The 27,913-nt window shown below is 34.4% G+C and overlaps 1 long non-coding RNA gene and 1 pseudogene across 1 annotated transcript; both read left to right on the forward strand.

Moving 5' to 3' along the window:
- Positions 1 to 289: 289 nt before the first annotated feature.
- LOC148584159 (uncharacterized) lies at positions 290 to 3,234 on the forward strand. The gene is made up of 3 exons (XR_015913011.1): positions 290 to 520; positions 1,375 to 1,425; positions 2,959 to 3,234. It is a non-coding gene; the product is annotated as an uncharacterized LOC148584159 (long non-coding RNA).
- A 5,955-nt stretch (positions 3,235 to 9,189) lies between these two features.
- On the forward strand, positions 9,190 to 27,267 carry LOC132162981 (disease resistance protein RPV1-like; annotated as a pseudogene).
- Positions 27,268 to 27,913: the final 646 nt, after the last annotated feature.

Genomic DNA, 27,913 nt, shown 5'->3' on the forward strand with positions numbered 1-27,913 from the left:
ATAATTATATGTATGGGTAAATTGTAGTTGAAATAAATGGTAGGGGTAAATCTTGCAATTCTAAATAGTTGGAGCATTAAAATAGAAATAGAATCTTATCCTATACCACATGTCAAATTTTCATTGGCCATTGGAGATACCTTATCTCCTTAGTTTTAAAAGAAAAATGCAAAAAAATAATAATAATACAAGTCTTTTGGTGGGCCCCCTGCAGCAGCCCACTTTTCCCCCATCCTTTCTTTCTTTTCCTCCTTTCTTTCTTTCTCCCTCACCCCCATTCATGCACACACACAGCAGCCGCCCCCTTTTTTCCCATTTTCCCTCACTCTTTCTCCTTCCACACACCCACACACACGGCCTAGATTAGGAGAGAAAGAGCTGCAGATTGAGAGAGAGAGAGTGGGGTAGTGCTGGCTGGGAGAAAGAAAGAGAAAGAAGAAGGAGAAGAAGAAAGAAGAAAAAGAAAAGAAAAGGGAAGTGACGAATTTGAAGGGGGATTTTGGCCATGGAAGCTTGAATGGTAAATGCTAAAGCTTTTCTTTGTGATTTCTTCTTACCCATTGATTGTAGGAAACGAAAATGACATGAATTATTAGGGATTTCTTTAGGTCCAAAAACTAGGGTTCTTGAAAGGAATTTTGAGGATTTTGTTATATGGTTGAATTTTTAGTTTCTCTTTAAGGTTTTGTTCTACCCATTGTATATCAAGCTTGAAAGCATGTTTATTTGGGGAATTTCTAATTAGGTCCAAAAATTGGGGAATTTTAATTAGAAGCCTAATTCCTAAAATTAGCTTGGGGTTTTTGTGTGTAGTGGATTGCTATGCATTATTCAAGTTTTGGGTTATTTTATTAATGGGTTGAAACCCCAATTTTACTTATTGGTAAAATATGGACATAAACCCTACTTTTATATGGTTTGAATTAATTTGGGGCTTTAGGTATATGAACAATAGCAATGTTGTTTCATTGGGTTAATTACATTTCAAGTGTTAATTAATCCTAGGTTTTCATGGGATTCCATGGAAATTGATGAATATGGGTTTAGGTTCTAATGTCATATTAGAATCATGATTATAGTAAGTGTTATGAGAATTATAAAGTTTGGGGTAAATTGCTAGATTAAATGGCTTAGAAGAGAATAACAATTATGGGTTAAGTGTAATGCTTAACCTAGAGTCTATGTATATGCTTCAAGATTTAGTGATTTAATATATAACGATGTAGAATCATAGTTCAATGTAACTAAGTTATTAGATAATTAATCCACTAGCTAATGGAGCGTGATACTTGTAGTGCTCAAGTATCTTTATGGAGTGTGAATTGTTAAGTTAAGAATAGAGCTTAATTATGTGTTTATTATGTAAATGCTTAGATGCATTGCGGTTGAGAAAAGAATCCACCGAAGGGTACTCAAGCGAAAAATGTAAGTATTTTACTTACTGGGCATAAAGGGTTCTATTTTTAAAGTATAAAAGATGTTTTGGTTGAACGATTGATGTGTGATGTTTGAGATACTATGATTATTGGTGATGTTCTATGAGATGTGTTGGATGAATGTTTGATGCAATGTTTCTATGAGCTTTTATGGATTTGTAAGATAATGTGATGATTATGCTGTCATGAGTATTTCGATGATTCGTATGGTTTACGACATGATTCTATGATTTTATGGTATGAGTTATGATAGCATATAAGTTCAAGGATTTATTGACATAAGTATGCATAGCATATGATTGCATGAAAATGATGTTAAAAGAAAGGTAACTAGTCTTACTTTGTAGATGGCCCAAGTAGCGGCAAGCAAAGTAAGGCTAGGGACGAATGAAGTTAAAGAAAAGGTAACCGGCCTTACTTTGTAGATAGCCCAAGTAGCGGCAAGCAAAGTAAGGCTAGGGACGAATGAAGTTAAAGAAAAGGTAACCGGCCTTACTTTGTAGATGGCACAAGTAGCGGCAAGCAAAGTAAGGTTAGGGATAAATGATGATAAAGGAAAGGTATCTGGTCTTACTTTGTAGATGGCCCAAGTAGCGACAAGCAAAATAAGAACGGTCCTTGTTTTGTAGATGGCACAAGTAGGGGCAAGCAAAACAAGGATTGGCCTTACTCTGTAGATGGCACAAGTATGGGCAAGCAGAGTAAGGACAGAGACAAATGATGTTAAAGTAAAGGTAACTGGTCTTACTTTGTAGATGGCACAAGTAGCGGCAAGCAAAGTAAGAACGGTCCTTGTTTTGTAGATGGCACAAGTAGGGGCAAGCAAAACAAGGATTGGCCTTACTCTGTAGATGGCACAAGTATGGGCAAGCAGAGTAAGGACAGAGACAAATGATGTTAAAGTAAAGGTAACTGGTCTTACTTTGTAGATGGCACAAGTAGCGGCAAGCAAAGTAAGAACGGTCCTTGTTTTGTAGATGGCACAAGTAGGGGCAAGCAAAACAAGGATTGGCCTTACTCTGTAGATGGCACAAGTAGAGGCAAACAGAGTAAGGACAGGGACTAATGGTACACAGTGAAACAAGAAACAAGAATGACAATGATGAGCATGAGCTTGCATGGCATATGAATGTTATGATGATGATGATGATATATGATGCTTGCATTGTTGCATATGATGATTTTTATGCTAGACGTATCGGTACGCATACGAGACGGGAGATGGAACCGTGCGTATGTATATCGTTATGGATAGATGATACATGGTGACTTTTCATATGTTTTATTGTTAAGCTATATAATATGTAAGTATGTATAAAGTTAGATGGGTTAGTATGCGCATGTTCCGAGAGCGGAAGATCGGGCTTACGTATACTTTCACAACTGATCTAGTATGTTTTCAAATGATGATTCTTTTTGAAAGCCTAGTGAGTTCTATATTGCTGAGCGTCTCTATTTTATGGAGACGGCGGGCTCATGAAATCTGTCTGCATCATGGGTGGTGGTGATTCCCATGGTGCAGACGATGTTGTTGATGCAGGTATAGGGACCCTAGATGATGATCCAGTGGCTATGTATCTGGGTTACCACGGTGCCTGAGGCCTGGACACATTGGGTGTTTATTTTGTAGGACTAGTTGATAGCCCTCTTTTGTAGAGCATTCATGTATATGCTTAGGCATTGTTATTTTGTATATGGCTTGTGTCGTATGTGACACTTCTATATAGCCATTCTTTTGTATGTAAGCTTTACTTACTTAGATGTATTTGTCAGCTCTAATGTGTTATGTTATGTCTTATGATATTTATATTCCACTGCAAGGATATGAACTCTGATGAATCATGAACGATGCATATAGCTCTGTGAGACTTATGATATTGTCAATCAGGTTAATGCATGGGTTCGTGGCATACTGCGGTATCGCCATGCCACTGTGACAATCCACTTTATTGTGGGTTATTGGTTTTTTTTTTTTAAAAAAAAAAAATTTAAATCATGCTTTTATCAAGCGGGTCGTCACAAATGGCCCCTCCAAAAATAGTCAACAACCCAACAATTAGCCTATACGTGGTTGTGTGCACAAGTTCAAGTTGTTTCTCTTTAATGTAGTGGGTTTGCCATTTGCAGCAGAAAACTCCCATAAAGTTTGTCAAAGTCCATCTTTATAAGCTTGTTGCCGTTGCCGACAAGTTTCTCATTTTTCTTTAATTTGACGCCTCGTGAGCATGTGACAACTTGCATTATTATCTTGACAAACTTGCACAATTAGGGAGGTATAGCTAGCGGTTCTGCCATTCTCTCTCAATTTTCTCTACTAACTAGTACTCTTGCAACTTCGTCCATGGCCTTCCACACAGCTTCTTCGTCATTCTCTTCTTCCATATTTCAATGGGTTGTATTCTTGAGTTTTAGAGGTGAAGACACTCGTAAAACTTTCACTACTCATATATACACAGATTTATGTCGAAGAGGAATCAACACCTTCATGGATGACAAACTTCGAAACGGAGAGGAAATTTCATCAGCACTTGTCAAAGCCATTGAACAGTCAAAGATTTTGATCATTGTACTCTCTAAAAACTACGCATCATCTCGATGGTGCTTGGGTGAGCTGATGAAGATCCTCGAGTGCAGAAAGACAAGGGAGATACTAGTTCTACCACTGTTCTATGACATAAATCCTTCGGAAGTACGGCATCAAACCAATAGGGTTGGAGAAGCATTCACTGAACTTGCAAAAAGGTTCAACGATGATGAAATGAAGGTGGAGGGGTGGAAGAGAGCCCTAAACGAAGTGGCCAATTTATCCGGGATGTATTTGGGAAACAGGTATTTCTAACCACCTTTGCTGTCTTCCTTCTATATTGTTCTTTTTTTCTTCTAATTATGGTACATCCCATATACATATGTTTTCATGCATGCATGTAAACTATTTTACATTTAAAAATGTCTACTTGTAATTAAACTTTTAAATAATCTTTGTTCTAAAATTAATTAAACTCGGTCGATTCTTTTGGTTTAGATGGGATAATTTGCTTGAATAACTTTTTTCAAGACTTTAAAAAATAAAATATGGAAAATGAACTTTCCATTTGTTGCGCACATATCAGGGTTGCTTCTGCTGGAGTATTACCAGGATGGGTGACCTCCTGGGAAGTCTGGCTTGGGGGACCCAAAAGTGGACAATATTGTGTCATTAAGGTGGGGTGTTACAAATGGTATCAGAGCCTTTGCCTAGCCTGAGATAGGGGGAGCGTGCATAAGCCCATGAAAGTCGCTAGCGGGCACTCGCTAGGACAGATGCCAAGAATGGGCTAATCCCATGAGGGTCCCCAGCGGGGACGCTGGGTCCTAAGAGGGGGTGATTGTAGCGTCCCACATCGCCTGGGTATGGAGATGGGGATGTGCTTAAATGTATACAACACCCTTAATGATAACAACACGTTTAAAGCCGTGATGGTTATGATCCCATCAAAACTCCACAGTTAAGCGTGCTTCTGATGGAGTAGTACCAGGATGGGTGACCTCCTGGGAAGTCTGGCTTGGGAGAGCAAAAAACGGACAATATTGTGTGTGATTGAGGTGGGGTGTTACAAAATATGGTAAGAATTATGTTAAAAATCCCTTTAAATTTTACATTTGTTTTTTTTTTTCATGAGTTAAGCTACTAGGAAAATATATATTTTACAAAATAACAATATTGCTTCAAGTTAGATGGTTATCTGACTTCAAGGGTTGAATATTCATGTAAAAATTGTGATGTTCATAATAGAAGGAGAACATGTGAGGTTAATCCCACCTTGAGAAAAAAAAAAAAAAAAAAAAAAAGTCCCATTTCGAAATTCTAATTAAAGATTATACTGAACTTTATAAAAAGTTTAAATATAATTCTTGGAATTTTTTATTTTATTTTATTTTTTTTTGGTAAAAACACATTTCTCAAAACAAACTACAAAAAAAAAAAAAAAAGTGTTTTACAAAAAATTAAATACAAAACTTTTAGGGAATGCCCTACAGCTTTGTAATCGAAAATTTTGAAAACGCATACTTCTAGCTATTTAAAGTGAGAAGGTTGGTCTTAACAATACATACATACAACCTTTGTCAATTTTTACAATTTTTATTAGTATCTTGCCTTTTCTTTTATGAACAAGTAAGGCTAATATGTAAATATAAATATAACATAAACATTCATTTTGAGAATGTGATCATCAGTCACTTTAAGGCATTCCAAATTACTCATTTTGAATGAGTGGATATACAGGATAACATAATAGCAGAGGGTGGACAAGATGAAGAACATCCTCACTATCAAATTGCAATTATTGTTGGAGTCTACAGCGATGGTAATGAAATCTATTGTCCTCATGGAGATTACCATAAAACTTGCTCTGGATCATTGTTCTCTGATCAAGTATGGTTGCATTCCTATGTTCTTCCAGAAGATTTTAAGCTAAAGATGCAACACCCCGATATTTGAGCTGGCAAATATCGAAGTCATGACACTGCAACTTTAGAAAATACAATCTTATAGCGGAGTATGTATATTTTTTTTCTTTTTCTATGACCTAGGAATAACTTACACAACACAATTGAGCTGATTGAAATACCTCAAGGTGATATAAAATAGAAACATGGTTTTCATTACAACATATGTACACACTAGGTGTACCAAATATCTGCAACAGACGGCACCTACGTTAATATAGTAATATTTATTAAGTTCACACACATCACCATACGTAATAAAAGCGATTAACATAAATGAGACTTGCTCCATAGAGTAAGCATCAATCCTACAGTAGATGGTTTATCAACCATCAAAACCAGTAAAAGGACCATCGTCCTCACTTTCTATTCCTGCATCAAGATCTATGTAAAGATGACGTTATCATATTTACATAGGCAAACAAGTGAGTAATCTATTTTCCTAGAGATAAAGACTAAAAAGACTAGTTTGAACAAGTAAAATTAAAAACTAAAATATATAATAATGAATGAGTTGTGAATGCAGCGTAATGACTGATTAGTTTGTGTTTTATGATAATCTTTCTTCAGACCTCTTGTCATGAGCTCTCAGCTCGCTTATGTCCGTTATGTCTCACACACTTTAGAGGTTTACCTGTTTGGTGCTGGCAACTACACCGCCCTAGCTTAGTTATATATTAGGCATGTTGGACGGTTATATACCCCCATTCACTGAGATACCGACAGTTCCTCGCGGCAATCTACCCAACTTGTTCTTAAGGTGGCTATCTTATCTGCCCATTTTACTAGACACATTATACAACAGTTGTATTACAAAATTATAATAATAAAACAAAAAAATAATTCCTATAATAATAAATCAAAGCTAGTACTCAGTAAGTATATCCATACTTACTCTCCTTAGTGTAGTATTCTGCTCCACTTCTGCATATAAGTACATACATACAAACAATACTTAGTTCATTCTCCAATAATATCATTGGTTAAAGACCCTCATCTTTTTATATTTATTTATTATCCGTCACTTCATCTTTACTTACTCATTTTATTATATTAATCTAAGATAGTCACTTATAACTAGCTTTATGCCTGAATTCATTTTTGGTGACGAGGCTAATGGCCAGTATCACTAAATACAAGCTAGTATTATAAATAATATATATCAAGCATGACTCATATTTCGGAGATGAGACCAATGGTCCATACCTACTAAAGTATGAATTAAAATTTAAATGACAATAAAAGAAATGACTGAATGTAAATATTGAATTCATATTTCGAGGATGAGACGAATGGTCCGTACCGCCAAAAATATGAACTAAAATTTAAATAACAATAAAAGAAATGACTGAATGTAAATACTAAATTCATATTCTGGGAATGACCGCCGAAAATATGAATTAAAATTTAAATGATAACAAAAGAAATGACTGAATGCAAAAGCTGTAAAGTAAATAATATATAGATAATATCATAAGCCCTTAATTGATTTTCTCTACTAACTCATTATTATTAATTCACTTGTATCTATTACGCTATTTTACATTATACGCTTATTGGGTCTTTAAACAATTAAATGAGAACAAGTGATACAAGCAATAAATCATGATATTTATACAAGAAACACTTACCCAATAATCCTTAGAAGTAAAACTCTACCAAATCTTCTCTAGGTAGCTAGTTTAGAAAAATAAGAACACTTGAACACTATAAGAAAGATCTAAGCTATATGGTATTTGACAAGAACTAAGAAATAAAATGAAAGGAGGAGCAAACAATTTTACTTGTTCTAAGATTGTAAATGAAAAGCTCAAGTGAAAGTGACTTTAGCTTAGGCTCCATTTATAAGAGAATGAATGGTTAGGATTTATTTTTATACATTTGATCTCAGGGTTGAGATGTATTTAACCAAAAGAATGAACCTAGTCCATATTTCATGCTCTATACCAATTAGTATTTTCGTCCAAAATGAGGGGAGTGTATCCCGATTTATTTTTCAATGTCCAAATGTACTCCAATTGACATGAAATTTTGAGAGCAGATAGAGGACTCCGAGACAAACATTTTATATTTTTGGTTTGACTTCATCCGAGTTCGTTTGTGTCTATTTTTGCCCTATACAAAGTTTCCGATTCAACTTAGGCTTTAACTATTTGCATCCCCACTTGGTCACTTGCCTTATTAAATTATTATTATCATGATACTTCCCATAACCCTCATTACTAGAAAACTTTAAGCTTTCAACAAAGGTGGCTAGCCTTGGTATCTTTCTTTAGCAGTTTTAATCTCATTAGACAGTATGAAAATTATGACACTGTTTCTTAGGCTAAAAACTCAAAAGCTTCAAATTAATTTATGACTTCACTAAATGCCAATATAAATAATTTATTTACTAAATTGGGTTTAATTATGCCCATAAACATATTAGTGAAGCAAAATATTAGAATCGAAGTAATATACAAAAGAGGTCAAAAATCAATGTAATATATCTTTAACACTAAATAGTTATTTAATATCATTAATCCACATATCATTGTTCTAATTCATCGATTATTCTTTTAATCTATTTAATATTATTTAAATAAGAGTTTTAAAATCTAGGTTGTTACAAAAGAGGGGAGATAATCTTCAAGTTTGCTTAAGTATTTTCCAGTATCATACAGGTTTGAATTTTATATCTGTGAAACATTCAAAGTCAGTGTTCTTTAAAAGTTGCAGATTCCATTTGGTACGAAAGCATGAAGAAAAAGCAATAGCTTTAATTCAACCTTCAAAATAATAAGAATCCTTTTATAGGGGATTTGTAGTTGGTCTTGACCTTTTGTGTCACATGCGGTGTCCAATTTCTTCTGTTTTCTTATTTTATTGTGGGCCCCACGTTAGCTTTTCTCCTTTTAAGTCTTCTTTATTCGTCTTTGTTTTGCTAGTTCCCACCTACGCATGGCTTTGCAAATTCATGAGAAAAGTCTCCTTCGGCTTTCTTTTCTTTTCTTTTCTTTTATTCCTTTTTTTTTTTTTCCTAGAAAAGGCAATAACTTGCATTATAATATCCTTTTAAGCTCACATTTAATAATTAAATATTATTCCACAATTAAATATAAAATGCAAGAATTAATATAAAATAAGGTAGGATAAAGCTTATTTTAATAGACACTTTAATTTAAGCTATTATCCTCCCCACCTCCCCGGCGGCTTATTTTAATAATTTACACTACACTCATTGATTAGTCATGAACATGTCTAAACCATACACTCCTCAAGATCAATGATAGAGGAGGAGGAACGAATTCTTTGGCAGCCGCCACCAAGTGGAATGGTTAAACTCAATTGGGATGTGGCAGTGGATGCTAAGGAAAAAATAATTGGTTTGGGAATTGTAGGTAGAGATGAGAAGGGATCTTTCTTGGCTGCACTCAGTAAACAAATGCGCACTGATATCAGTCCGGTGGGAGCAGAAATTTATGCTGCACTCCATGCAGTCCAGTTTTGCATTGAACAATGCTACTCGAAGGCATGGTTTGAAGGTGATGCACTGCAGGTAGTTAAAGAAGTAAATTCAGAGTTACCCTGTGAAAGCATGCATGGTCATTTAACCGAAGCCATAAAGGAACATCTTCAAGGTTTGAACCAGGCGATTTTAACCCACGCCAGAAGAGAGGCAAATGCTGTTGCCCACGAACTAGCTGTAGAAGCTAGGACCCATGTCATAGATACCGTTAGGTGGACATCAATCCCACCATGTATTTGTGGTATTGTAAGGCGAGAGGAATCACTTTCCTCCCTTTCATTCTTACCTTTTTGAGATTCAATAAAAGTTTTTTTTTTTTTTTGACATGTCCACACAAGAAGGGGAGGAGGGATTCGAACTAGTGACCTCCGCTTCATAAGGCGTGGTTCCTAGCCGATTGAGTTACCTCTTGGGGACGAGATTCAATAAAAGTATACGACTCTTATCGTCAAAAAAAAAATAAGGACTTTTATTGGGACATAACATAGGGTTAAAGAAAGGGAAATAAATAAAAAAAAGGTGACGGTAAAAGTGAGAAGTATTTCAAGATAAATGGGACTTCGGCTTCTTTTGTATGTTCAATTAATTTCACTCTCCAATGTTCTTTCAATAAAGCACTTATATTTCTTTTCCATAGTATACCTTCACCCTTGAACATCAACCATTTTTTTTTCTTCTTCTTCTCCTTCAATCTTTTCATTGGATTTTTTTTTTTTTTCAATTTTTTTTCCTCATCTTCTTTTGAATCACTGATCCACCACACCGAAATAATTTGATAAAATTCATTCTTGAAACACTTGAGAAAGGGTTTAAGAAAGAAAGGCTAATTATATGGCTCAATGGGGTGACTAGTGATAGTGTATCATACGAAGAATGTTGAGGCTCAAAATAAAGAAAAATAGCTTAATCTCATCTCTCAATGATTTGCATAGTTCTTCAATATTCATGACTTCAAAAGATTCAAGTGTGGCATAAAATACATGATTTTTGCATTCGGCCAAATAGAAGAATAATGAGACTAACATAATGAATTTATTTATGCCCTTCCAAATTACATGATCTCACGAAAATTTACCCTCTACAAAGAATGATTGGCTCAAAACTCACAAGGGTTAGAAATCTCCACATTTGTTATCCTCAAGATATTCTAAGTCACTTATATCCTTAACAAAGAGTCATGTCTATGTGGCCATCTGCGTATGCAATAAATTGAGCATGAAGGCAATGACATTCTTTAGCAGAAGTAGCATAATGAACTTAAAACATAAAACTCATGCTAAAGAGGCGAAACCTTTTTTTTTTTTTTTTTGTGAAAATATAAAATAAACAAAACAACGACAAACATGAAGCATCAAGCTCCTCCCCCTAAAAATTACATTGTCCCTAATGTAACAAAATAAAGCAAATAAATAAAGATTAAAAGGACAGTACAAAAAACAGGGACTTTATTGACGTGGCAAACAGTAACTCATGTTTTCCACATCAATAATTTTTGACGTGTTTAAATAAGCACGTCAATAAATTTTTTATTGACGTGTCGGATTTTAACACGTCAAAAAGTTTTGACGTGTCTAAATGCCACGTCAAAATTTTTTGACGTGCCTTTATTCCACACGTCAATAATTATAATTAATTATAATTATAATTAGGTAGTAAATTAATTATACAATATGTATTAAAAAAATTAGGTAGTAAATTAATTTTAATTTGTATGAAAAATTAATTCGTTAACAAAATTAGATAACAATATTAATTGGTACCTATATTGAGTAACAAAATTTAATTTGTATATGTATAATTGGTATATGTCATCATATATTAAGAGATATATTCAAACCCATTAAAATTTTATAAAACTAGTTAATGCTCTTGTCTCTTATATGCAATGCTTTCACTATATATATAGTTATTATATGTGCTTTATATTCTTTAATTTATGGCTATTAATTAATAGTAGGTAACAAAATATATATGGTTATTAATTAAAATGATATAGTATTAACACATATCACGTTTTCAATATTGTAGGAATATTAATACATATATGTATTATCTTAGTTTTAAGTATATAGTATTCTTTTTTAAATAACTGATCATATAATTTTTTTTCTCTATTATTTTCAATATATTTTCTTGACATGTCAATGTTACATGCCAATAATTTCTTGACGTGTCACATTTTGACACGTCAATAATTATTGACGTGCCATTATTTCGCACGTCAAAAATTAATTAATTAATAATATTAATTATTTGTACCTATATTAAGTAACAAAATTTAATTAATTGGTTAACAAAATTAGATAACAATATGAATTGAGACATATATTAAGTAACAAAATTTAATTGGTATAGGTATAATTGGTATATGTCGTCATATATTAAGAGATATATTCAAACCTATTAAAATTTTATAAAACTAGTTAATGCTCTCTTGTCTCTTATATGCAATGCTTTCACTATATATGGTTATCATATATATGTGTCTTATATTCTTTAATTTATGGCTATTAATGAATAGTAGGTAACAAAATATATATGGTTATTAATTAATAATAAAAATTATGCAATGCTTTTATTATATATATATGTGTGTGTGTGTGTGTGTGTGTGCGCGCGCTCGTGCGCACTTAATTTGTATTCTTTAATTTATTTGGAAATAATTAATATTAGGTAACAAAATATATATGGTTATTAATTAATAATAAAAATTATGCAATGTTATAATAATATGATGACTTTGTTGACGTGTCACATGTGGCACGTCAAGAAATTCTTGACGTGCCACATGTGACACGTCAATAATTTATTGACGTGTCTACGGTAGACACGTCAAGAAACCTCATCGAAAAGGCGCCAAACCAGCTGGACCCCTTTTTCGTTTTTTTTTTCTGTCCTTTTCCCTCCGCTTTTTCTTTCTCCTCCCCGTGTGCGCCCACAGCCTTCCTTTTCAAATAAGTTGTCATTTTTTTTCTTTTCCTTTTCTTTTCGTCTTCTAGATGAGGTCTCTTCCTTATTTTCTTACCTTTCGCCTTGTCCTTTCAACTAATTTCTTCTCCAAAATTCCTTCTTTCTGCTTGTCTTTCGGTTCTCACTTTTATATATATATATATATATTCTTTTTTTTTTTCTTCTTCTTCTTCTCACGCCCACCTCCCTTGTTGGTAGCTTAAACAAAGTAAAAGAAAAGAAGAGAACGAACCTACGAGAGAAGAGGTGAAAAGGTGAAGAAGAAAGAGAAATGGAGAGAGAAGGGAAGGGGTCTGAATCTTTGGGGATTTTAAGGTATAAATGCTTGAATTTGAGTTATTCTATATCTGTTAGTCTCTTATATAGAAGTTTTTTTTGTTTTGTTGTTGTTTAATTGGCTAACCCACTTTTATATTTGTTCTTCGACATTATTTGGGGGTTTGAAGTATTTTAAGAATTTCTACCAGATGTTTAGAGATCGGAATACTTGTGTAGTGAATTCATGACGAGATTTTGGGAATTTTCCTTCAATAGTTAGATATATATGGGTGTTCAACGTTTGTAGGGATTTATACGGGTTTTAAGTTGCAATTGGATTTTTGATGATAAATTAATCATGAAGTAAATTTAATTGAAAAAAAACTTCCGAATTTTTTTTTTTTTTTAAATTATGATTTTTTTTTAATTATTAATTTTATTTTAATATTTTTTTAAACTTTAGTGACGTCAATAATTTTTTTATGACACGTCAATAATTTTTTTGATGTACCACTTTTTGACACGTCAATAAATTATTGACGTGGTGAAACTGCCACGTCAAAAAAGAATTTTTAACATGCCAATTTCTGACACGTCAGTAATTTTTAACGTGTCAAAATTGGCATGTCAAAAAATTGAAATTTTTGACACCCGCCTTATTAACCTTTGACACACGTCAAAAAAGGTTTTTGACGTGTCAATATGCTAGACACGTCAGAAACTATTGGTCAACAAAAAACTTTTTTTTTTGTAGTGAGAGTACCTTGAAGTGATGAAACAACTTGACACTGTTACCTGCAAAAGAAATTTAGAAAACAAAAAAAGAAACAAAAACAAAGATAACCTAAACTTCGACACAAAAACTAACACTAATTGATTGCAGATCTTAACATGCATGATTCTTTATTTCATCTTTTTCTTGTCTGCAATCTTCCAACACATCATGCTTTTATAGTCATTCGCAACATTAAATGATTTACCCCAATGGAAAGTATCAAGTTTCGATGGGTTTACCACAAGAAAGTCATTCTTTGATATTAAATGTGCATACTTGTGTGCCATTGGCAAGGGTTTTAATTTAACCTTTCGGACATTCTCGCTTGACGGCAAAAGGTTGAGCTCATGAGGTGGTAATTCAATTATAGGCTTCCATAGATTTACCTTTAATCCATGTATAGAGTCCACACAAAAAATAAAATCACAAGAGTTAGTCAAGCAGGATTCTACAATGTGACCATATATTAAGCACTCAATATATTTTCGAATCATAACAAATCAAACAAAGTAAGCATTTGCTATAAACAAAAATCATAATGAGTCAAAATAAACTTGTCACACGAAATTATTCTCAAATTAAAAAGCATCCCCAAAATGTATAAATAAAAAAACATAGAAAAGAAATAACTTGAATATTAAGAATAAATCCCTAAATACTCAACAATAGTCGCAGGAAGCCCTCTGCTTTGTTATTTTCTTTTCTTTTGTGCCGTATGGGCTCTTCTCCGAGCCAAGACGGGTGTTGTGGCTCTTCTCCTTTTCAATATAATAAGAATCCTTTTATAGAGGACTTGTAGTCCGTCTTGACCTTCTGTGTGGCATGTGGTGTCCAATTTCTTCTTGCCAAATGGACGACTTAATCCATTTGCAAAATAAACTTCTTTCTAAGATTCTAGGTGACGTAAGCCTAATGATTGACAATCTTGATCAAGGAAGTACTTTGATACAATATAGGCTTTGTTGTTTGAGGGTACTTCTAGTTCTTGATGATGTGGATCAATTAGTCCAATTAGAAAAGTTAGTTGGAAATGGTAATTGGTTTGGTTTAGGAAGTAAAATTATCATAACAACAAGAGATAATGATTTACATCGTGCACACGGAGTTTATTCAGTATACCAGGTGAGATCACAATGAAGCACTTCAACTCTTCAGTCGACATGCCTTTAAAAGTGGCAAACCTAATGGTGATTTTATGGAACTCACTGAACATGTAATAGGTTTTGCAAGGGGCCTTCCACAGGCTTTAGTAAGTTTGAGTTCGGATCTATCTAGTAAAAGTTTGCATGAATAGAAAAGTGCATTGGAGAGGTATAAAAGCATTCCTAATAAAAAAAATTCACGATATACTTATAATAAGTTATGATGGGTTGGAGGACATTGTGAAAGATATTTTCCTTGACATTGCATATTTTTCAAAGGAGAAAAAGTAGGTAATGCATGGAAAATACTAGACAAGGGTGATTGCTTTTCAACTTATGGTATAAAAGTGGTTGTGGATAAGTCTCTCATATCTATTGATGAGTTTGAAAGATTAACTATGCATGACTTGATGCAAGAAGTGGGTAGAGCAATTGTTCGACAAGAATCACCCAAAAAACCTAGCGAACGTAGTAGGTTGTAATTCCACAAAGATGTTTCTAACAAATTATTAACAAATTACTCATTTTATTATTGGAATATATATAGTGACACATGTCGTCATTTTATTGGCTTTCATGTGGCACACTAACAGAATCCGTCAAGTGTTTTGATCAAATTTGACTACATGGAGCAAATTGTTACTTATGAAAAAGAAACTATTGTAAATTATAAAAGTTTTTTAACATAAGTCTTAGCGTACTTTTTTCTAGGACAGGACGAATATCTTTATGATACTACAACCTACTACGTTTGCCAGGTTCTTTGGGTGATTCTTGTCGAACAATTTCCCTGTTCTTACAGCAAGTCATGCATAGTTAATCTCTCAAACTCATCAATAGATGTGAGAGACTTATCCACAAGCACTTTTATACCATAATCTGAAAGGAAATCACCCTAGTCTAGTATTTTCCTGAAATTACCTACTTTTCTCCTATGAAAAAATATGCAATGTCAAGGAAAATATCTTTCACAGTGTCCTCCAACCCATCATAACTTATTCTAAGTATACTGTGAATGTTTTTTATTAGGAATGCTTTTATACCTATTCAATGCACTTTTCCATTCATGCAAGCTTTTACTAGATAGATTTGAACCTAGCAATACTAAAGCCCGTGGAAGGCCCCTTGCATAACCTATTACATGTTCTGTGAGTTCCATAAAATCATGGTTAGGTTCGCCACTTTTAAAGGCATGTCGACTGAAGAGTTGAAGGGCTTCATTGTGATCCAACTTATTCACCTAGTAAATCTTTATCTCTTGTTGTTATGATAATTTTACTTCCTAAGCCAAACCAATTACCTTTTCCAGCTAACTTTTCTAATTGAACTAATTGATCCACATCATCAAGAACTAGAAGTACCCTCAAACAGTATGGCCTATATTGTATCAAAGTAATTCCATGATCAAGATTGTTAATCATTAGACTTTCGTCACCTAGGATCTTAGAAAGAAGTTTATTTTGCAAACGGATTAAACCGTCCATTTGGCCGGAAGTTTCTCTAATGTTTTCAAGAAAACAACTACCTTCAAACTGTGTGTCAATCGAGTTGTAGGTGGCTTTGGCAAGAGTTGTTGGGTGGTCCCTCTTATGTGGGGACCACATGGACTACAACAAAACAAATATTTTTGGTTGTAGTAGAATTCTAACACACTATACGTGTGTTTATGAGAGACAAAAAGAGGAGAGAAATAAGTAGGAGAAAGGAAAGAGTACGGCGCAGGGAGAGAAAGAAAAAGAAAAAGGAGAAAAAAAAAGGGTTTCACCTATTCACATCTGTAAGAGATTGGAGGTTCGTCTGTGGTCTGATCTTGATGTAATTTTAGAGTGTTGCTTTCGACGACGAGTGCTACGTATTAACTGGTGTCGATCGTTGGAATTCCCCTCCAATCGCTTGGTTGCTACTACCTACTTGGTGAGATCTTTCTTTATTCTTGTTGGAATCCACTTTTGGGTGATGAATTTATGTTTAATCCAAGAATGCATGTATTCTTGATGTGGTGATAACCTCTAGATATTTCTCTAAGGAAGACAATTGTAAACTCATTATTGTTAATAGTGGAAGATTTAGCTGGACTACGTCTCGTGGTTATTACCTTCGCATTAGAGGGTTTTCGACGTAAAAATCTTGGTGTTTTGCCGGTGGGTTTGCTGGATTATTATTTTGCTACTATGTTACTATTTAATTTGCACAAAGAGGGGTAGATTAATTCCGTTGAGCATCTGAAATTGGTGTTCACCCCTAACACATTATTTGGTAAACACCTATATATTCAACCTTATCATTGTTTGAAATAATGCAAAATGTGTTTCTATTAAATAGCCTAATTCTTAACAAGTATAGGTGTGTTCGGAGTCTTTTTATATTTTTTTTTCTAGTTTCCTTATGTTTTATATGTACTATATCTCATCTATAAAAAATAAGAAGGTTAAATATATGTCGAGTCTGTAAAAGCTAAACATTTATTTAAATAATATTTATAATGTTTAATGAACCTAGATAATCTTTATTCAAGTTATAAAGAAAAACAAAATCCAATATTTGTGATCTTAACCAAAATTCTATATCCAAAAAGAGTTGTCATCCAAGTGGAACTGCAACTAAAGTCAATGCAAATCTTGTTTATAAGCTTATGAACAAATGCACAGATTTGTGTTAAATATCGTACCTTTAATAACACTCAAAGCAGCAAGAGAAGATTGTGCAATATTCAGTCCAGCCATGAGGCAACGATGGTGAAGTAGCAGTTGAAAACGGAAGGAAGTGCAGGCCACAGTTGTGTAGAAGATCCTCACTAATCAATGCAAACATAATTGAGTAAACCTTTTTTCAATTTTTAAATGTGTAAGTAAACCTTGGTTTTTATGTTCTTTCATTCATCGCTTTATGTTTTTTTGTTAAGTTGAGCTCATTGGCATGGAAAAGATCAACCAACTTTCTTATATGAATTGTCATTTTCACTCGGATTAATTAGGACCACTACAAAAGGACCAGAATTCAAGGGAAGAATTTGATTTCAAGCAGCTTGTGGAGGCATTACAATCTGAATGTTCCATTGAAGAATTTGAGCTCTCTATTGTAGTTTCTAGAAAAAATTGGTTTCGCTGGAACATGGTTCTTCATGGTGGGGGATTTTTTAGACCCTAATAGTGTAGCAAAAGGGGCAGTGGCATCATATGAAGTATATAAGAAGATTGTAGGACAGGATGAAAAAAGTAAAAAAAAAGAATGGCGAGCCTGTCTATCCATGCTGGAAAGCCTCCCAGATAGTGAACACAGCCAATGTCAAGAGACAAGACTAGAGAAGATATGGCCGCATTGTGTAATCTGGATGATATCAAAGATGTTCAAAGTGGCAAATTGTTCAGAGTCGAGTGAGGTCAGGTAATTCTCTCAAATGCTTTGCTTGGCCATTTCCTTCCACGTATGTTTGAATAGACATTAGACCCAATTCTCCAAATGGAAGTTACAAACAAAACACACAAGTCTTTCCTTACGTCTCCTCTTCTCTTCATTATGTTTCCTTCTTCCCTCTTGCCCACAAGGTGGACTTTCAAAAAATATAATAAAACAAAAGGAAATGCTAGGTGTTCTTCTAGTGTTCTCCTAATGTCCTCCTAATTGTGATGTGACTTTTAAAATCACAAATAGATTAAAAGTCAATAATAATAATCTCCATATTTAAAGTCAATATTAAATCACCAATGGCTTTTAAAATGTTTCTTTTAAAATAACCAATAGATTTTGTTGGGATTTTCCATTAAATCCCAACAAAATACCCCTTTTTAGAAAAACATATTTAAATTTTTTTGCATGCTGTTAAATTTGAACCAATGCCTTAATCTTTGTAATTTTTTTCTTTTCTTTTTTTCCTAAAACAAATTGGAGTATATTGCAAAAATTTAGTGGATGGGTGAGATTGCAAACAATTGAAAGATAGATGCACTAAATTGTGAGAAAATAAACTTTAGGGGGACATTGCAAAAGTGATGACAATTCAAGGGGGTTAAGTGAAGTTTTCCCAAAAAAATACTTAAAACTCCATACGATAAGTATAAATGACAAATAACTCCCTATCTTGAACTTCGATTTGAAATTTTGACAAAAACGGTGCCCAACCATCCTAAATCCTTGGGGGTGGTTCGGCTACCTCGTTGGCCAATTTGGAGTGGTCCAACCAAACCCTATATATATATATATTTTTTTTTGTTTTATATGTTTATATTTATATATAATTTTTTTTCTTTTGTTTTTTCTTTTTTTTATTATAAGAAAAAAGTGCTGTATTTTTATTAGTACTAATATGACATTTGGGGATTGAGATCCCCTAGAATTCCCTTTAAATTTGAGATTCTCAGCAATTCATCTCATCTAAGCATCTAAAATAAGTCATGTTTCCTCATTAAATGCCAAAACATGGCTTATTTTAGACATTTAAATGAGATGAACAGCTAAATTTTATGAATTTGAGAATCTCAAATTTAAAGAGAATTATAAGGGATCTCAATCTGCCATTTGGGAGGTTTTCTATGCATGTGGAAGGTTTTCTATAATAAGTTTAGACCGAAAATGAAGGTGGAGAGTTGTGTTATTTATGCTCACACAAAGAGTTTTAAGAAGTGACGGAGCCACGTGGAGACCAATAAGAGCGATGGCCCCAACTAAAGCTGGAAAAAAAAATTAAGTCTTATATGTTTGCCTAATGGCCCCTCCAAAACTAGTCAACAACCCAACAATTACCCTGTACATGGTTGTGCGCACAAGTTCAATTTGTTTCTCTTTAATGTAGTGGGTTTGCCATTTGCAGCAGAAAAATCCCACAAAGCTGGTCAAAGTCCATCTTTATAAGCTTGTTGCTGTTGCCGACAAGTTTCTCATTTTTCTTTAATTTGACGCGTCGTGAGCATGTGACAACTTGCATTATTATCTTGACAAACTTGCATAATAAGGGAGGTATAGCTAGCGGTTCTGCAAATCTCTCACAATTTTCTCTACTAACTAGTACTCTTGCAACTTCATATTTGGCCTTCCACATAGCTTCTTCGTCATGACTCTGTTCTTCCATATTTCAATGGGATGTATTCTATAGTTTTAGAGGTGAAGATACTCGTAAAACTTTCACTGCTCATCTATACACAGATTTACGTCGAAAAGGAATCAACACCTTCATGGATGACAAACTTCGAAGAGGAGAGGAAATTTCACCGGCACTTGTCGAAGCCATTGAAGAGTCAAAGATTTCGATCATTGTACTCTCTAAAAACTACGCATCATCCCGATGGTTCTTGGACGAGCTGATGAAGATCCTCGAGTGCAGAAAGACAAGGGAGATACTAGTTCTACCACTGTTCTATGACGTAAATCCTTCGGAAGTACGACATCAAACGAGAAGCATTCACTCAACTTGCAAAAAGGTTCAAGGATGACGAAATGAATGTGGTGGGGTGGAAGAGAGCCCTAAAAGAAGTGGCCAATTTATCCGGGATGTATTTGGGAAATAGGTATTTCTAACCACCTTTGCTGTCTCCCTTCTATATTGTTCTTTATTTCTTCTAATTATGCTACATCCCGTATACACATGTTTTCATGCATGCATGTGAACTATTTTACATTTAAAAATGTCTACTTGTAATTAACCTTTTAAATAATCTTTGTTTTAAAATTAATTAAACTCGGCCAATTCTTTTGTTTTAGATGGGATAATTTGGTTAAATAACTTTTTCATGACGTAAAAAAAAAAAAAAAAAAGGAAAATGAACTTTCCATTTGTTGCGCACATATCAAGGTTGTTTGTCAAACTCCTCCCCACCCCTAAATACTATTCATTTCCTTTTTTCAAAAAAATCAACATTAAAACCTTTTTATTTTTATATCATATTATTTATTTTTTACTACTATTCAAATAAAAAAATTATTACAAAACAAAATTTTCTACTTTTCAATACCACTTTTTCACTTTTCTATACCAATTATTATTGTTATTATTATTATTACTTTACACAAAGTATGAACAATGCTATGGAGCATAACAAACCCCTTCATAGTTATGTATCACTAACTTTTCTTTCTAGTCCTACTTTTTTAATACATAATTTATCTTCTTTTTATCTGAAGGTAACTCATTAGTTAGTATGTTTTGTTATCTTTTTCTATCAGTAGGAATGAACCTGAATTTATTGATGACATCATCGAACGGGTGAATTCAAAATTAGTTAATAATACATACTTTCAAGTTGCCCAATATCCAATTGGAATAAAGTCTCATGTACAGGATATGAAGTCGGTTTTAGATATAGAGAATAATGACAGCACATGCATGATAGGGATCTTCGAAACTAGCGGGATTGGTAAGACAACTCTTGCCAAAGCCATCTACAACTTGATTGCTTCTCACTATGAAGATAGTTGTTTTCTTGAAAACATTAGAGAAACTTCCAACAAAAAGGGCCTAATCCATTTGCAAATTAAACTTATTTCTAAAATCCTAGGAGGTTCAAGTCAAATGGTTGACAATGTTGATCAAGGAATTACTTTGATACAACAAAGGCTTCGCTTAATAAGGATACTTCTAGTTCTTGATGATGTGGATCATTCAGACCAATTTGGAAAGATGATTGGAAAAGGCAATTGGTTTGGTTTAAGAAGTAGAATCATCATAACAACACGAGATAAACATTTACTAACTAAACATCAAGTTTTATCCTACGAGGTGAAGGAATTGGGTTACTTCAAAGCTCATAAGCTCTTTAGTTCGCATGCCTTTAATGGAGATAAACCTGATGATGATTATGTGAAAGTCACAAATGATGCAGTGTGTTATGCTGGAGGATTGTAAAGTCAGAGAATTTGAATATTTTCCACCTTGCTATAATCTAGCATAGGCTGATGATATATATAATATGAAAAGTTACAATTGAAGTTCAAATGTACAAATTCTTTTGAGATAATGTAATCTATCTATACAATTTCAAATATGTAATTATCCTAATCTAAAGTGTTTCAATTGCAGCTTGTTATCTTGAGTCTGTTGAGATAAGACTGGAGATTATCTTGTGAGAGTCTTTATCTTTTACACTCCCCCTCAAGCTCAGTGGGGTGTACAACTCTAAGCTTGTCACGTAGATTTGAAAACCGGATTAAGGATAAAGGCTTGGTGAAGATATCTGCAACTTGATCTTCGGATGAGATAAACCAAACGTCTAGAGATTTTGAAGCTACCATGTCCCTAACAAAATGAAAGTCAATTTTCCCGTGTTTGGTTAGAGCATGAAAGACCGGATTGGATGAGAGATACTTGGCGCCTATGTTGTCACACCACAAGACTGGAGGATGTGAGACAGTGATCCCCAATTCCCATAAAAGGGATTGTAGCCATGTTAATTTTGCTGCTGTGTTTACTAGTGCCGAGTATTCAGCTTCCGTACTTGACCGAGCCACTGTTGCTTGCTTTTTAGAACTCCATGACACAAGATTTTTTCCTTGAAAAACGCAGTACCCCCTGTAGACCGACGATCATCTTGACACCCAGCCCAGTCAGCATCAGTGAATGCTTGCAGTTTATTGGATGTGGATTGCTGAATTTTTAAACCAAGATGAATTGTTTTCTTTAAATATCTCAGTAACCTTTTTGTAGCCTGCCAGCGAGGTAATAAAGGTTTGTGCATGAACTGTGACAATCTATTCACTGTAAAAGCTATGTCAGGTCGAGTGATAGACAGATATTGTAAGGCACCAATCGTACTTCGATAGAGGGTGGGTTCCGAAAATACCATACCATCAAATGTAGATAAATAATTAAAGTAGACATCGAAGTGCAAACAGGTTTTGCATCAGCCATTTTTGTTCTCTTTAAAATGTCTAGCATATAACGATGCTGAGAGAGATGAACACCATTTGGTAGGCATGAGACCTCAATGCCAAGAAAAAAATTTAACTCACCCAAATCTTTTACTGTAAACTCAAATGCCATGCTACAGAGTAAATTATCAATTTCTGATGCAACTGAGCTTGTGATAATTATGTCGTCAACATATATAAGAACATATATGGTACAAGTAGCAGATTTATATATGAGCAGAGAGGTATCTGATTTTGAAGCCCTAAAACCAAACTCTAGTAATTTATTGCTCAATCTGGAGAACCAGGCCCGTGGTGCCTGTTTGAGACCATAGAGGGCTTTCTTAAGATGACAAACATGGTTAGGAAACTAAGGGTGGGCAAAACCAAGGGGTTGTGACATGTAAACTTCCTCAAATAAATTACCATGTAGAAAGGCATTTTGAATATCAATTTGCCTAAGTGACCAACCAGATGAAATTGCAATAGACAATACTAAACCTACCGTTGTTGGTTTAATTACTGGACTGTAGGTCTCTGAGTAGTCAATTCCAGCTTGTTGGTGAAATCCTTTTGCCCCTAATCGTGCCTTGTAGCAATCAACTGAACCATCCACCTTCCTTTTTATACGAAATATCCATTTGCATCCAACTAAATTCTTGGTTGTAGAAACAAAACTAAACACCAAGTATTATTTTGTAAGAGTGCATCTAACTCAGAATTCATAACCGTTCTCCAGTGAGGATCCATGGAGGCTTGTGTATAGCATGTGGGTTCTGTAACATTGAGAGCACTATCAGCTATGAGAGCGTGTGGGGATGAGTATTTTGTGGAACCATCAGAGAAGGGCTTCGGTTTGGTAACATTATTTTTTGCTCGTGTGAGCATTGGATGGTTGTTTACTGGTACAACTGGTATAGGGATACCTGGGTTAGTTTCGGCAATTGGAGAAGAAGATGAAGATATGTGATGGAGGGGCTGTTGAGCAGGGGACAAGGGCACATGGGGCGTGGGATTTGTTGGGGAGAGAATATTGGGTACGTGAGTTTATGTAGTTTGTGGCATGGGTTGTGCAGAAGGATAAGTCACGGGTTAGGTGGAGAGAGGAATGGATGGGCACACAGTTTGGACTCTAGTTGAGGGGTTATTGTCGTGTGTAGGTGGGAGTGGGACTCTAGCTGGAGGATTATTACCTTGTACGGGTGAGATTCTAACTGCGGGGGTATTGCCGTGTATGGGTGGGATTCTAGATTGGAGGGGTATTGCATGAGGGTAGGTGTCAGACGTTGGAGATAGAGGTTGTTGGATAATAATAGGATTTGTTGGTTAGAGATGGGTATTATCAGGAGGATTTTGTGTTTCAATGGATAAAGGAGTTTGGAGGGGAAATATTTTTTCTTCGAAAACAACGTCTCTGGACATGTAAAGACGACCAGTTTTGAGATTGAGACATTGATAACCCTTATGACGTATACTATAACCCAAAAAAATACACTGCACAGATCGAGGTTGCAGTTTATGAGAATTATATGGACGAAGATTTGGCCAACAAGCACACCCAAAAATACGTAAAAGTGTGTAATTCGGAGAATCTTTGAATAAAATTTCATAAGGAGATGAATTTTTCAAACGAGGAGTGGGCATGCGATTTATGAGATAACATGCAGTTTGAAAAGCTTGTTCCCAATATTCAAATGAAACATGAGCCTAAGAGAGTAGAGCTAATCCAGTTTCGACTATGTGACGGTGTTTGTGCTCTACAGCACCATTTTGCTGGTGTGTGTGTGGACAAGAGAGACGATGAGAAATACCCAAATTTATGAGAATTTTGTTGAGGGAGCGATATTCGCCTCCCTAATCAGATTGAATGGTTTTTATTTTTGAGTTAAAATACCGTTCAACATATTTTTGGAATTGCAAAAAAATAGAGCAAACATCACTTTTGTGAGATATTGGAAATAACCACGTATAACGACTATAGGCATCTAAAAATGAAACATAAAATTTATTACCATTTGTGGAAAACATAGAAGCTGGTCCCCAAACATCAGTGTATATCAATCCAAGAGGATGATTAACACGTGTTGAGGACAAAGAAAAAGGAAGTTGTTTGTTTTTTGACATATGACAAGTAGAGCATGTCAAAGGCTGATTATTTGAAGAAACTGGTAAATTAAATCTAGACAAAACATTTAAACAAATGCGAAAAGCTGGATGCCCAAGCCGTGCATGCCAATTTTGAGGAGACGTGCGTTCCCCAACATGAGCAGATGCAGTTTTGGGCAACACAGAGGATAAATGAGACTGAATTGCGGACGGAGAGACATATGGAGGTGGACGACTAAGAGAGACCTTGACTGGGAGCTTATGTAGCCCATGATCATTTAGGCCTTGAAGAAGAATTTTCCCCGACCCCTGTTCCTTTACAAAAAAATGCCAAGGATGAAACTCAATGAAAGTATTGGTTTCAAGAGTGAATTTATGAACAGATAGTAAATTTTTTGTGATGGATGGAACATGTAAAACATTTTGCAACAAAAAAGATGCATTAGGAGAGGATAGAAGGGTGTCACCCGTGTTTTGAATGGTTAAACCAGTACCATTACCCATATCGACTAGGTCAGATCCAGCGTTGTTGATGGATCGGTGGTTGAGATTATTGAAATCGGATGTGAGGTGATGGGTGGTGCCGGAATCAAGATACCAATTTTGGTCTAGGCCGCCTGATGGAGTAGAGAAGTTGGCTTGCATGATGGGATGAGGCTCTCGGGTGGTGATATGCTCTTCATAGCGTTGGTAGCAACCAATTGCAACATGACCCAGACGATTACAAATCTGGCAAAGAGGACGTGTGGATGAGGAGCCACGATTGTAGGAGCCACGACCATTTGGAAAGGAGCCACGGTAGCATCCACGGTGGAGGGAGGAGCCACGGCCGGAGTTGTTGAAGTAGCCTCTACAGTTGCCACAACCACCACGGTGAGGTGGGTTTCGGGAGGCAAAATGCACAACTGCCATTGATGAAGGGCAGTAGGTATTGACGTGAGGGGGAAAAAAATACGTAGGATAAAAAACTGCGAAAGGAGAGAAAAATTGACGTTAGTCTTTTTGTAGCTCTGATACCATGTAAAGTTAGAGAATTTGAATATTTTCCACCTTGCTATAATCTAGCATAGGCTGATGATATATATAATATGAAGAGTTACAATTCAAATTCAAATGTACAAATTCTTTTGAGATAATGTAATCTATCTATACAATTTCAAATATGTAATTATCCTAATCTAAAGTGTTTCAATTTCAGCTTGTTATCTTGAGTTTGTTGAGATAAGACTGGAGATTATCTTGTGAGAGTCTTTATCTTTTACAAGGATTGCCACTAGCTTTGCAAGTGCTAGGCTCAAGTCTAAAAGGTAAAGATATCTTTTATTGGAAAAGTAAATTGGACAACTACAAAATAATTCCTAACAATGATATTGAAAAAAGACTTCGAATAAGTTTTGATGGATTAGATGAAAATGCAAAGAATATTTTCCTTGACATCGCATGTATCTTCACAGAAGAGAATGTAGAATGTGTCACAAAAATAGTAGATAGTTGTGGTTTTCACTCATATAGTGGCATCGAAGAGCTAAACGATAGATGTCTCATAGCTGAGTTTTCGGATAAATCATTGGTGATGCATGACTTGCTGCAAGAAATGGGTAGAGAAATTGTTCAATAAGAATCACCCAAAGAATCTGGCAAGCGCAGTAAATTATGGTTTCATGAAAATGTTCATCATGTTCTAAAAGAAAATATGGTAAGAATTATGTTAAAAACCCCTTTAAATTTTACATTTGATTCTTTTTCAGGAGTTAAGCTACTAGGAAAATATATATTTTACAAAATAACAATATTGCTTCAAGTTAGATGGTTATCTGACTTCAAGGGTTTTTATATTCATGTAAAAATTGTGATATTCATAATAGAAGGAGAACATGTGAGGTTGATCCCACCTTGAGAAAAAAAAAAAAAAAAAAGAAGTCCCAATTAGAAATTTTAATTAAAGATTATACTGAACTTTATAAAAAGTTTAAATATAATTCTTGGACTTTTTTATTTTTTTTAATTTTTTGGTAAAAACACATTTCTCAAAACAAAATACAAAAAAAAAAAAAAAAAAAAAAAAAAAATTGTTTTACAAAAAATTAAATACAAAACTTTTAGGGAATGTCCTACAGCTTCGTAATCGAAAATTTTGAAAACGCATACATCTAGCTATTTAAAGTGAGAAGGTTGGTCTTAACAATACATACATACAACCTTTGTCAATTTTTACAATTTTTATTAGGATATTGCCTTTTCTTTTATGAACAAGTAAGGCTAATATGTAAATATAAATATAACATAAACATTCATTTTGAGAATGTGATCATTAGTCACTTTAAGGCATTCCAAATTACAAATTTTGAATGAGTGGATATACAGGATAACATAATAGCAGAGGGTGGACAAGATGAAGAACATCCTCATGATCAAATTGCAATTATTGTTGGAGTCTACAGTGATGGTAATGAAATCTATTGTCCTCATGGAGATTACCATAAAACTTGCTATGGATCATTGCGCTCTGATCAATTATGGTTGCATTCCTATGTTCTTCCAGAAGATTTTAAGCTAAAAAGAGGAGATAATCTTCAAGTTTGCTTAACTATTTTCCAATATCATACAGGTTTGAATTTTATATCTGTGAAACATTCAAAGTTAGTGTTCTTTAAAAGTTGCGGATTCCATTTGGTACGAAAGCATGAAGAAAAAGCGATAGATTTAATTCAACCTTCAAAGAGATGCCATGATAATGATGATGAATGATGATGGCACAACTTGGAATCCAATTGTTACCCACAACAAAAGCGACATTCTTCAACACCTGGCACTCAGAATTCGTATGAAGAGAATAATGTAATTTAGGTGTGGATTTACTTATCTCTTTTTTAAATCCGATTTTGTTACCCCTTTGAAATTACTGTTGCTTTATTTTTTAGGGTCTTGTTCGTTCTTTTATATATAGTTTTCTGCTTTACGATTTAGGTGGCATAAATTCATCAGCAATGAAAACTATTAAATTCTTGACCTGCTTGGCATATTGAAGGAGTTCCTTTTGCTTTGGCTTTTGCGTGTTTTGCGGGACTTGGACAATCTGGCAGGCAACTCACATGCTGCAACTTCTACTTCAGATGTCACGTTAGTGATTTTACTCTCCATAGCCTCTCTTTATAATTCTTTTTTTATTTCTGTTTTTGTTTTTTGTGCAAGTATTATGCTCTTTTGTCCTCAAGTGGTAGCTCAATCGGCAATAGACTACTCCTCATAAATCGGTAGTCACTTGTTCGAATCCCTCCTCCCTCTTCCCTTGTGTGGACATGTCAAAAAAAAAAAAAAAAAAAGTATTATGCTCTTTTATAAGATTGGAGTTAACCCGATATGCAATTTTGCTAATTGTTGAGAAAGGAAATTA

Source organism: Corylus avellana, chromosome 8 (assembly GCF_965113065.1).
Source record: "Corylus avellana chromosome 8, dhCorAvel1.hap1.2, whole genome shotgun sequence".
Taxonomy (NCBI): Eukaryota; Viridiplantae; Streptophyta; class Magnoliopsida; order Fagales; family Betulaceae; genus Corylus; species Corylus avellana.